The sequence below is a fragment of the Poecilia latipinna genome, unplaced genomic scaffold (genome assembly GCF_001443285.1).
Source record: "Poecilia latipinna isolate Pla-1442-1.1 unplaced genomic scaffold, P_latipinna-1.0 Scaffold1828, whole genome shotgun sequence".
In the NCBI taxonomy this organism is placed as follows: Eukaryota; Metazoa; Chordata; class Actinopteri; order Cyprinodontiformes; family Poeciliidae; genus Poecilia; species Poecilia latipinna.
This window is the reverse complement of record NW_015114444.1, coordinates 90344-102519: the sequence shown is the minus strand read 5'-3', so window position 1 is coordinate 102519 and position 12176 is coordinate 90344. Positions and strand designations below refer to the sequence as shown.

Sequence of the window (12176 nt, the reverse complement as noted above, 5' to 3'; positions counted from 1 at the left end):
TTTTAAAACCCCCCCCCCCCCCCCCCTAATAATTATAGATATCGACTGACATGAAACGCTTACATCGCGATTAGTTTCCCAGCCACATCGCCAAGCCCTTTATAAAACATAACAATAATTGAACCTATTAGGAACCTTTTGAGTGCATAAAGTGCGTTTTGCATCCCACAATGCAATCTGTTTGGACAGTTTCCCGCCATTATTGCTTCTCTTCCATCTGGCCACACATAAGGATGACCAGCAGCTCCCTCTTCTGGATGGAAGGCACACTGCAACACTGGAAGAAAGTCTAAGCTAACGTTATTAATCGAATGGGACTGATATTAATCTAATAAACTACCGATCAAAAATAAGTTTATTGTCTACATCCCTAAATGGGTACATGGAGTTCATAAAAGGTTTATGAAGGCGTGCAATGTGGCTGAGTAAGGCTTTAGCTCAGAGCGGTGATAAGTCTTTGGTTGGAGCTGTCAACAGAGTGAATTGTCTGGGACAAGCAGAAAGTCTAAAAATGCACTGTTCTTTTTTATTTCTTTGTTTTGTCAGTCAGAAGCACTTCTCAGCATGTATGCTTCCACATCCAACATGTCATGTGAAGACGGACAAAGAGCTGGGTAAGTTTAAAAAAAAGAAGAAAAACACACATCTGTTGGGATTTTCTACAGTTGTTGTCTTTTGTTTACATAGAAATCATTGGTATGGATGTCAAATGATATGATATGATTAGTAATAATTAGTTGCACCAGTTTTAACTTCCTGCCTTTTCTTACAGCCGTACACACAGGATCAAAGTTGTATGTATGTTCAAGCTAAAATATCCTCGCGATCGTATGAATCATTTAATAAGTGGTGTGAAAGGTTTGAGAGAGTGGTTCAACTTGGGAATCCCAAATCCTATTATTTTCTTGTCAGTAATCGTGACAGGCTGTTCGTTTCTGTTTGCCAGAATAAAAGTGATTTGTTTGAAGTCGTATTTGAAAGCTCAGAAAAACAGGAGAGTCCAAAGAGTTTGGGGAGGATTTAGGGAGAAAAATAAATGTAAATGTAAATGCTCTCTACATAGTCCCTTAAAATGTATAATACATCATTGTGACTAATTTTCTCAGTTGATCAGGACATTATGATGCTCTTTTTTTCTCTTTAACAATTGATATGTTGTTCCCACAGCCTTCCCTGTCTCCACACAGGATCAGCAGAGTTTCAGAGAACTGCCACAATGTTCTGACAACACCTGACCGAAACAGATCCATTTTTATCAATTATTGATTACAATTTACTCCCAAGGCCATTTGTGTCTCACGTGAGACACAAATGGCCTTTAAAGATCTTCTGTGTCTTGTTTCTGTTGATGATCTTAGCGCAGTGAGGCAACAATATGGCTCCTTTAAAATTTGACTTAGTGACTGTTTGGGTTTTTTTCTTGAGGTTTCAATTAATCATGTTCAGAATGGTTATAACCATTCGAGAAACATCGTTAAGATGAAAACTTCTGAAGAAGACACAAAGAGCAACTTCTTTCTTCACAAAATGTGAACAGAAATGGAGTGATGTCAGATGTTAGCGGCTGTAAGATTTCTCCTCTGTCTCCTCTCTAGACCACGAGCCGTTTCCAGCTATAGACTGTTTACCCAGAATGCCCTGTGCTGTCGTCTGCTTCCTGCTTTTGGAGCGGCCTCTGATCCACAGATCAATCGAACCAGGACCGAGTATTCTTTTTTTTTTTGTTTGTTTGTTTTTAGTTGATCAGGGTTCACTGTTCTGGTCCTCATCAGAGTTTGATTACACATTCACACCACCTAAACGAAACAAACTTTCGAGACAAACGAACTGGAGTCGGGTTGAAACAAACTGAGCAGGGTTGGTGTGAATGCATGCGCACAGACTGATTTTTGTGAGGAATTTAAAAAAAGGTCAGTGAAGCCTCCCCACCTCTACAACAGCAGAAAATTAAACATGGACTTCAGCACAGGTTAGCACTATCTGCTTGAATATTAGCATTTTTGCTGATAGCCACGTCACAGCTCTGTCCCCTGGAGTACAAACAGACGTTTGGTTGATATGTAATGTCCAACGGCAGACTGCTCTTCCAGTAACATGTAATATGTGCTTCACATTTTGAATGAGCGAATGAACTAATGTCAATGCACATTGAAACCGTTCAATGGAATAAAATGAGAGAACCAGTCGGTAAAAATAAAAACTATCAGACACATAATGGTTCTGATCAAAGGTATTAGGATATTTTTTTTACCTTTTCTGTTTTTTTTTTCTGTTTTAAAACTCTCAGAGTAAAGCTGATCAAAGTCAACCTAAATCTAATAAATCATAAGGAAGATTTTAAGAAAAGTGGAATTTGTCAGAATGTTGTCAATATCATAGAGAGAATATTTTTTTATGCTGGAAGACCTCGGTTGACCTGCTCAAACATTTATTCATGCATTGAAATAACTGAAACAGTTTCTTATTGTTGATTTCAATTATAATTCAATTTGGTTTATTTATTTAGAGCAAATTCACAACAAATATTGCCACCTTCCTAAAATATTATGTCATTTTTTGCCAAAAGTGATTTGTTTGTTTTGTTTTTGCTTTTTGTTTTTTTGGGGGGAAGTGGGGTTTGTTGTTGTTTTTTACCTAAATCATTTTTGGCAAAAAAAAAAAAAAAAGGCTCAGGCCATTATTTTAGGAAAGTGGTGAGAAGTTGAGTCTCAGTAAGGAATAAAGTGATATTCATGAATATCAATTATCATGAAATGATAATTTCCATTTCTGTTTTAGTAGCAAAACAAAACCTGAGTCTAATTCCAACCGCTGTGTTTTATTTAGACACAATCAAGGAAGAGCTGCTGCCATCTGGCAAACCTGGAACGTGAAAAGTAAGAAGGTGGCAAAGCAAATCGACCTGAAAGAAGCTTTGGGGCGATGCAGCCGAGCAGACTTCGGGCGAAGGCCCGGGTGAGACGAGAACCTATAGAAAGCGGAGAAGGAGGAAAAGTCAAAGCAAAGGTTGTGTCTGCCGTTGGTTCTCATCACAGACTGCCTGTCCGGGCATAACCGAGTCACCGACGTGTCAGACTTGTCATTTTGTAAACAAAGAGTGCAAGATAAGACTCGCTGCCCCTGGAAATGTCAACGCCACACCTGGCTCACATCCTGGGAACATCAGGAAAATATTTCTAAACACGTTCCAGTTTTGGGATGCCAGCCAGGAAAACAGGGGGTTGGAGGTGCTGGGGGGGATTGAGGGGTTGAGGGGAGAGACTTTGTTACAGTGATCAAAGACAAAAGGAATGGCAGACACCCACCGCAGTCGCAGCATGCACACTGCAGGTAACAGTGAACATGGCAGGAACGCTCCGAAATGGCAAAGTAGATAATACTTTGGCATTATCCAGAGAAATTCAGTGAGGTTGGATCCCTCAGATTGAGGGGTGGTGGAGGGGGCTTCAGAACGATTAGGAAGGCTAAACGGCTGCTGCTGTGAGCTCAGCTTGATGCAGGATTCCTGAATGGGTCGTCACATTCTGCGACTCTTTGCTTTCTCTCCAAAGGGAGCGTTGTACTTATTAAGCCGAGGCATCACAGGTATTCAGATTTCTGGCAGTGCAGCTATAAAACCTTTCTTACAGACTTCATTAGAGCGCCGGAACAGCTGGATATCCCTTAAACATGGCCACAGGTTTATGGTTTTTTTTTTTCTTTTTTAAGACTGATGTTGGCATCTCAAGGGAAAAACAAACATGGAAAAGCATCATAGCATCCAGCAAATGGTGGAAATACCTAAGAGTTTCAACTGGCAGCATTTCTCTTTTGGTTGAATCGTGTTAGTACACATATTTTTGTCCAATATTCAAACTTTTTATTCTTAGATTTCAAGGAAAGTATGTATAATACTTTATTTCCCTCATAATGTAGTCAGATAAAGGACTGACTCTGTCCATGGTGCTGAAATCTGACCTTAAGTCAGGAGGGAGCCAAACAGCTCCTTGTTTTTGTTAAACGAGTTATTGAGCGAAGAACAATTTAGATGAGAAGCGCTTTTAAAAATGTGCAGGAAAACTTTTTTTCCTGTGTTTCCTGTGTAATCTTTTTTTTTCAGATGAAAGGGGAGAAAAGTTCTGGTTGTGTAGAGAAACTAGATAGAGATTGAGATTTATAAATGAGCGAAACAGAGGAGACTAAACCTAAACATATAATGGTCTGAATGTTTTATTTATTTATTTATTTATTTATTTATTTTGGACAAGCTTTAGTCTCTCTGGTCATTAAAATTCAGACTATAGCTTACTATAAGTAACTAAAAAAAAGAAACAGTTCTTAAATGATGTTTCCATTTCTTCGGATCAAAATGTTTCCAAACCAAGCTGACACTATATAAAACAATAATTGCCTGCTAAAACTACTATCTGGTTGCGCCTGTCTTGGCAGTGACAACAACCATGAAGTGTTGGACGAATTTAGTCCCACAGTTTGTGGTAGGATTGCTTGAATTCAGCCATTTTTCAGGTATACGGCAGCAAAGCAAGCATAGACTATCAAACTACCACCAACATGCCTAAAGGGGCAGCATTATATGTTCAAATAACACAATCAAATAAAAATGTTTCCTTCAGCTGTTATAAAAATGTTACTTAATGTAATGACTCATAAGAAATGTGACTTCATAACTGAACGCCTTGAAATTGGGTCTGTGTCTCTTTAAAACCTCCGGCTCTTTCTGCAACTCCGACTTCAGGAAGTCGTCACAACATGGCTTAAACACATTTTCACCATTGTTGTACAGAAGTAGCTCCTGTAATACTGGCAGATGCAAAGCTTGGAAAACGCAGCTCTGAGGTGGAACTGCGTCCTGAAGGCGGGGCTAGGTCCATCAAGGTGTTTTTCACAGCTGAAAGGTTGCCGTGGGAGACTATAGGATTTCTCAAACATGCATGAAAGACTCAGGGTAACAATCCAGGTGTGCTTTTTAAAGAGGGAATAACATTATAACATGATGTAAAGCTCAAAAATGTTAATGTTACTTAGTACTCTTTATTTAAATGTTAAGAACATTTTCCCCATTCTTAAAAAAAACAAATCTCTAGCCTCTCTTTCAAATGTTAATGCCTGAAATTTTATTAACAAGAGACATACAAAAGGTATTTTTTCCAAATAGATGTTTTGCTATTGGGAATTCTATTTCTAAATTGATCTTTTGTGTGTTTTTATTTCCGAAACCTTAAAAGTCCATGTTGATATTGAAGAAGCCAACAGTTCTTACCGAAGAAAGATAATCGCTAATATCTTAATCAGACCTATCATTGCATTTAGCATCTTGTCATTTGATCCAAATTTTTGAAGAGATGAATATTGAAAGGTAGCGACTGGTTTCTGTGCTGTTTGTAATAAAAGAGTACCTAAAATTGTAGCCAGTGCCAACAGAAAAGAAAAGAAAACAGACAACAAAACAACTGAATACTTGTTAGGACAAACTGCGGTGCATTTGATAGCTTCTCTGCGAAACTGATGCAACATAGCAGGTACATTTCTGTTAGGCAGGGAATTATGGGATGGTGAAAACCACTTCACTTTTCTCCACTCTACTGTTTCCTCCATAATAAACACACAACATCAGAGCGAGTCATTCACTGTTGTTCATGAGGAAACAATGAACTGACATGAAAGAGCCAGGCGAGACAACCTCGTTAAATGCTTGAATCTTATAACCAATGATCAGGAAGAAAAGTGCGATGCAGACACTCCTCGCCTCCTCCCTGCATCTGCATGTGAGCCGCACAGACGCAGGCAATTCAAACTTCCTCGTGATCTTGCGATGTTTAATGTTAATGTTAATGTTTAATGTTCCACTTCAATGATCAGCAGTTCATCGCATGCAGCCCACGTTCATTAGACAGAAATCGTTTAAGATGCAACGCTCGTCTAAGGAAACAGTGGGATCAGCTACAGCTGCTTAAAAATATTTAGTGATTCAGAAGCTCTAAGCGTTTTTCACGGTGTCCTGCATCCTGTCACAAAGCAGACGAGCTTAAAATCCATTCTTTTTCCGATGAAGTCACCCCTGATATTAACGCTACAGGCAATACCGATAGCCTGTCCTCCAAATGCCAGAGCAGGCTCAGCAGACAGAAACTAACATTAGAAGAAGGCAGCTTGTGTCAATTCAAAGCGTCTTCCTTTTCCTTAGACTGTCTCAGTAACATGTGGTGAGGTTAATGAATCGTGAAGCTTTCACTTCTCTGGAGTCGGATCTACAAATATATGAAATCCAAAGTAGCAGCCCATGTTTTTGACCTAAATGAAGACATAGTTTGTTATTTTAATCAAGTCAGTACTCAGGGTTTCCCCAGGTGTATTATAAGCCTGGCGGGTCACCAGAGAGGACACAGTTAGGAGGGGAGGGGCAGAGGAGGCGGGGCGTGCTGGGTCGGGAGAGGAACCCGTGATAACTGCTTGCAATTCTATTTTTTTCTAGATTGGTTGATGTTTTTAAGTTGATGTTTATAAATCAACTTTAAAAACATTATTTTAAAGTTTTTACTTAAACTTTAAAGTCATGATCTTACCTGTATTTGTCTATGCGTCAACACAACCACCTCTGTCACTTTGTTGTAAAATTGTCCTTCTTTGCCTTCATTTTTAAAAACTCGGCAGCTTAAAAGGAGTTGATCGCCATAAGGAAAGTCAAACCTGGATCTGTATTATATTTTGTTGTACTTTCATAATTGTTTTCTGCATTTTTAATGCATAGAACATAATGCAGAACAGAATGCATAGAATATGGGGCTCAGTGGTGCCCCCTATCAGTGCTGTGTGGTACTTTTTGCCTCAACCTGCCAGTTTTGACTGATCAGAATGACAAATTACATCACCTAATTTCATCAATTATATAGACAGACTAGAACGTCAGCATATGTAGCGCGTGTGTACTCAATCGTGTCAAGTATCATCTGCCTAATTCATTCACTGCATGTGAAACAGCGCCACCAGAGGCGAGGTACAGCACTGCACTGCCTCGCACTGGACTTCTTTGACGTATTTGAAAAAGTAATGCAAAAATTTTAACCATAAAAAAGTTGAAATCATACAGAAAACAATATAGAACAGTCAAGGGGAGAATTTTTTTTTCTTATCATTTTCAGAATTTCTTTTTCACCACAGTTGCACGCCACTGGTGTCTGTGTGTGTTGTTGCTCACCCAAAGAAGTCACCAAAGTTGTATTCAAATAAGAGTCAGTTTAACTTTACTGTTAACTTAAGTCAAGTTAAGACTCAGGTTCGCACAACCTTAGTCAAGAACAAGTCAATGGAGTCAGCCTCTCTAACAAAGGACAACACAAAAATAACTAACCAATCATAAAGTAGCAACCAGGAGTTTTGTACTGCTTCACATAAACACATTCAGACTAATAAATATTGGACATGGCTGACTACCAACACACTCGCATAAATCTGCATGCACTGAGAGCTGCTGTTGGACCTGTCAGGATTTTACGCTCATGTCAGAGTCGAAGTAAGCATGAAAACAATTATCGACCCGCGTTTCTGACCAGGGATTGTTTCAGAAACAGGAATCACTCTGTGGACACAAATTTACCGAGGTATTCAATATTCACTTAACTTTGGGAGCCGAAGGCGAAGCTTTATCAGCTTACCTACGAAATCCTCAACGGGCCTTTTCAGGCAATTTATGACAAACAGTTCTCTTTCTCCTCAAACAAGAAACTCTGAACAAGTCAAGCAGTCCAGATATATAAGAAGAAGCCTCTTTAAACGGAAACATCACTGCGCAAAGCCTGTAAATATAACCAGAGGTGCTGATCTCTGCCTTTCTCACAGAAAGGTGCAGATCCAATTTAAAATATGACCAAGTAAACAACATTTGTGCTGTGCTTGATTCTTTTCAAAATAAGATCATTAAAAATATTGAAAATACTCAGGTGAACCGACACACACACACACACACACACACACACACACACACACACACACACACACACACACACACACACACAGCCACGCACATGTGTCATGAGTGGCAGTGCTACTGCCACTCATGACACACGCAATCGCACACCGACAGGCAGCTGAATGCTGCTTAGTGAAAACAGCTTACTGATTAAAAATTATGATTCAGAGTCAGCTGTGCAAGAACCTACAATGTCATCAAGTCCAACCTGTTGGAAATCATGGACCGAGTCACATGGATTTCTAAACAAAAAAATAAAAAATCCCATATGTCACCGCTGTGCGTTAATCCTGCTTTGTTTGTCCCCATTTTCTGTTTCATAAAGGGACATAAAGCGTTATTTGCCAGGCGGCAAAGTGCTTGTTAAATGCAGAGAGGGAAAATTGCAGTTTTAAAAAAATAAATAAATAATTTTTTAAAAGGGGAAAATAGGATTGTGATTATTGTATAACAGCGTCATTTTTGTCAACTCCTAACTCATAAAACAAACCACTATAAAATAAAAACATAAAGTTGTGTTCCCAAAAGTTAAAAAATGTTTCCTGTTTTTGTTGTTTAAGTTTAATTTGCCTCTTTTTTATTGTTACTTTTAAATTTAGAACAGTAAAACATTTTTTTTTACTTCTATTTCCATATTTTATTGGAAAATGTTTTTGGTATACATATATATATACACACATATATATATAAACGGGTTTCGACTCATGTCACAGCAACAACAACAACAAAACCTGAGTGAGAGCAGAGGCTAAAAACGACATTAATCTTAATTAATCGCAGGAAAATTAGTCGGAACGTGAGGGGGGCATGGCTTACCTCCGCGGTGTCAGGGGCTCCAGCGACTCTCCAGAGAAGAACAAATACAGTGAGAAGTACCGAGCTTCACTCTGTCAGGAGTGGCGGGAATAATCTGCCGAAAGAAAACCCTGACTAATGAAGCTGTTAGTTCATTTTAAGAAGCTGTTAGTTGTAATTCATGAAGTAGTCTGGGCTGCTGTCTGGCGGTGCGCTGCCTCGGAGAGACTCCTCTCAGACTGACTCTGAGCTGAGGAGACCTGACGAGGAGCGGACCGGAGTGAGAGAGAGGCGCTAGAGCCGCGATTAATGAACAGTTCTATTCATCCACCGAAATCCACCGAATCAAAGAGCAAACGCAAAAAAGAGGCTATTTGAACCACTTGTGAAGGGCGGACTAACTTTTAACCTTTCTAATCGATTAATAAAAGACAAATCTTAGCTTTTGTTTTCTAATTGAATCGTTCGTATCGAAAATTTTGAATCGATTTAACATTTTTCAGGGAACGGTTCCCTGGGTGGTGTGTATATAGTTTTTCGCAAATATTTTTATGAATCTATAACAAGAATTATACATTCTGCTAAGCAATTAACCGAATTTCTACCTTTGTGAGGCAAAAGTTTTCAATCAGTCAATCAAGTTTATTTTGTACATTTCAGCAACAATGCATTCAAAGTGCTCTACCGTCATAAAAATAAGAAAAAGTCATAAAAGACTCTATACAGTCAAACTTAAGAAAAGAAGTAACAAGCATTACATGTTGATCAGTCCCATCATCAAAACCATCAATACATGTTGAATATGTTGGTCCATTGTGGTTCAAAACAGCTCTGGTTTTAGCCTCGATTTAAAGGGACTCAGTGTTTCGGCTGTTTTGCAGTTTTGTGGAAGTTTGTTCCAGATTTGTGGAGCAAAGCTGAATGCTGCTTCAGAACATGTTTGATTCTGGTTCTGGGGATGCACAGCAGAACCAGAACCAGAAGACCTGAGAGGTCTGGAAGGTTGATTCAACAAGAACAACAGTTACAACATATCTTTAATATATTAGACCTATGGTGTAATCCATGAGGATTTGCATTGCAGGTTATTGACTCCGGTCACTTGCTAAATAAATATAGACAAAAATACACTTAATATCAACTTTTATACTTTAAATAGGGTAACACAATTATAGTTACACTTTCATTAATCAAAGACTAAGAAGATAGTCCGAAACAGCGATTAATGCCAGCATATTTGACTTCTTTGTCAGCTGCACTGCTATTGACTAAGAACAGGGCTGAGAATATGATTTGCTTTCTAAGAGTGCATTAGTTGTTTCTCTATTTTAACATTGTGATTTTCTGATAATTGTTAACTGCAAAGCATCCACTGCATTCTGCACTTCATGCACCGCTGCTGGCAGATTGTGCCTGGTTCTTTTCAGCCAGTCCACCAGTCCAGGGTGAGCTCCGAGGTTAGAGATCTTTTCCTCATCTGCTGGTAATGTGGAGGACATGTTTTGGGGGGTTTAAAGATGATCTCATTACTCTGTGAAGTGTTGAGCAGCATGACCATGGAGTGCTGCGATCAGAGCCTGAGATATCGAACTCAAACTTCCACTATGTTGGCTAGAAAAAAATGTTCTTAAACCTGTGAGCCGCATGACTGAAATTAGATGTTAGTTTTGAGTTGTACATCTTGTTTATGTGAGGTTTTTTTTGTCTGATGTGGCTTTAAGGTCATCTGCTCCAGAACAGGATTAGTGACATATTGAGACAAGTTCAAGCTCAGGGCTTTCTGTCTTTCTAAATAGTCAAACTTTCAGTCTTTCTGCATACAAAATGGCTGTTGGTGTATGTTTACCACCTACATGTAAAGCAACGCTAAACAACGCGAAAAACATTGTGTTGCACTTTCATGGCAGAAAAGGTTCAATGCTTTTTGTTTGAACTGAGGTTCTTTGCAATTATCAGTTATAAAACCCTGATGTGTAAAAAAAAAATAAAATACGAGACGCCATGTCACCATTATGATGTTCCAAATAAAAGTACATTTTTGGGAGTGGTGTAAGTTAACAGTTCATCAGATGTGCTCCATCGGTTTTAGCTGACTTTAGCAGTTAAAATAACTCAAAGGGAAAACTTCAATATCTTCTGTCACTTGTTTGATGTGGCCCAGGGGAAGACACTTATCAGAAAGTTATATGATTTTAAATTACCTCTTCCTGTGGAGTCGCCTATAGCCTCACGTTCTGACGGCGGACCATCAAAGGAACACAGAAAACAACTTTAATCCTCAGATATTTCACCATTAGCCAAAAACCCACAAAATGAAGAAATTAAACTCCACCTCATAACCAGACAAGCTTTCTGAAAAGATAGTGATTAAAATGATCCATGTAGTTAAACAGACTCTTGTTTTTCCTCCTCTGAAGAAGTCTACTCATTATTTATCGATGAACGCAGAAGTGCAGCGCGCTTCGTGCTCTCCAACCTGCCATGTACCGTTCTTTACAGTCGTGTTCATCCCCACTTGTAATATCTCCACCTGCACGACAGAATCTTTGCTTTGTAAATAATTGAATGCAAAGTGAACTTAAAACGATCAGGACTGAGGCTGAAACTAAAGTTTTGGTGTGACACCTGTATTGTTTCATGCAGTTTTGCTGATGCAGACCACACCTCAAAAGTAAAGGTAAGAGTGGGAAAAGCAAAAGGGAGGCTAGGGGGGTCACTGAGGATATCTGTGCACATTTCAAAGCAGCTTTCCAAGTAGTACAAGCCTTCAGGTCGGTTGAGGGGAACAATACTGGGAGATTTCGGCTGTGAGGATTTTTCATGTAGAATCTGTGGAATGAGAATCTTTGACACTGAGGTTGGAGTGGTTTAGGGATGCTGTTTTTCCCCACAATGCTTATTATTTTATAATACCACAATGATGAAAATGCACTACTTCCCATTCATCCTTTATTTTGCAACTTGAAGCTTGTAACTGGCTTTCTTAGTTCATCAGAGATGTTCTGGTTCTTAAGGATGACTAAAGGAAGAGGTTGTGTCTGAGCAGAGATAAGTCAGGTTAGGAGAAACAGCTTGAGTATTGTTTGTGATCATCTGTTTCACTGTCTTGCTGTGTTTTGCAGGAATCCTCCAACTTTCCAAAACACAGATTTTGTCTATTTCTGCTGCAGTCAGTCTTAGGAAACCACTGGCTCTCATAAATATATGAAATCATTTATGGTTCTTGAAGTACATGTTGGACTTGCCTCTGTCAGAGAGGGCAGCTGAGGCTGCAATCCAGCAGCTTGCCACCATGAGCGTGTGAATGTGTGTGACTGAGTGAATGACTGAATGTAGTGTGAAGCTCTTTGGAGTCCTCTGGACTTGATAAAGCGCTATACAGGGCCAAGCCATTTACCGTTTAAGAGAGCAAAAT

General features: G+C 39.1%; 1 protein-coding gene across 1 annotated transcript in view; it reads right to left on the bottom strand.

Annotated features, from left to right (window-relative positions):
• Positions 1-8926, bottom strand: part of npffr1l2 (neuropeptide FF receptor 1 like 2) — a 102003-nt gene extending 93077 nt beyond the window's left edge. The window contains exon 1 of the mRNA XM_015014567.1: positions 8783-8926. The gene's annotated coding sequence lies outside the window, so the exon portion shown is untranslated. The remainder of the gene's footprint in view (positions 1-8782) is intronic.
• Between the last annotated feature and the right edge of the window lie 3250 nt (positions 8927-12176).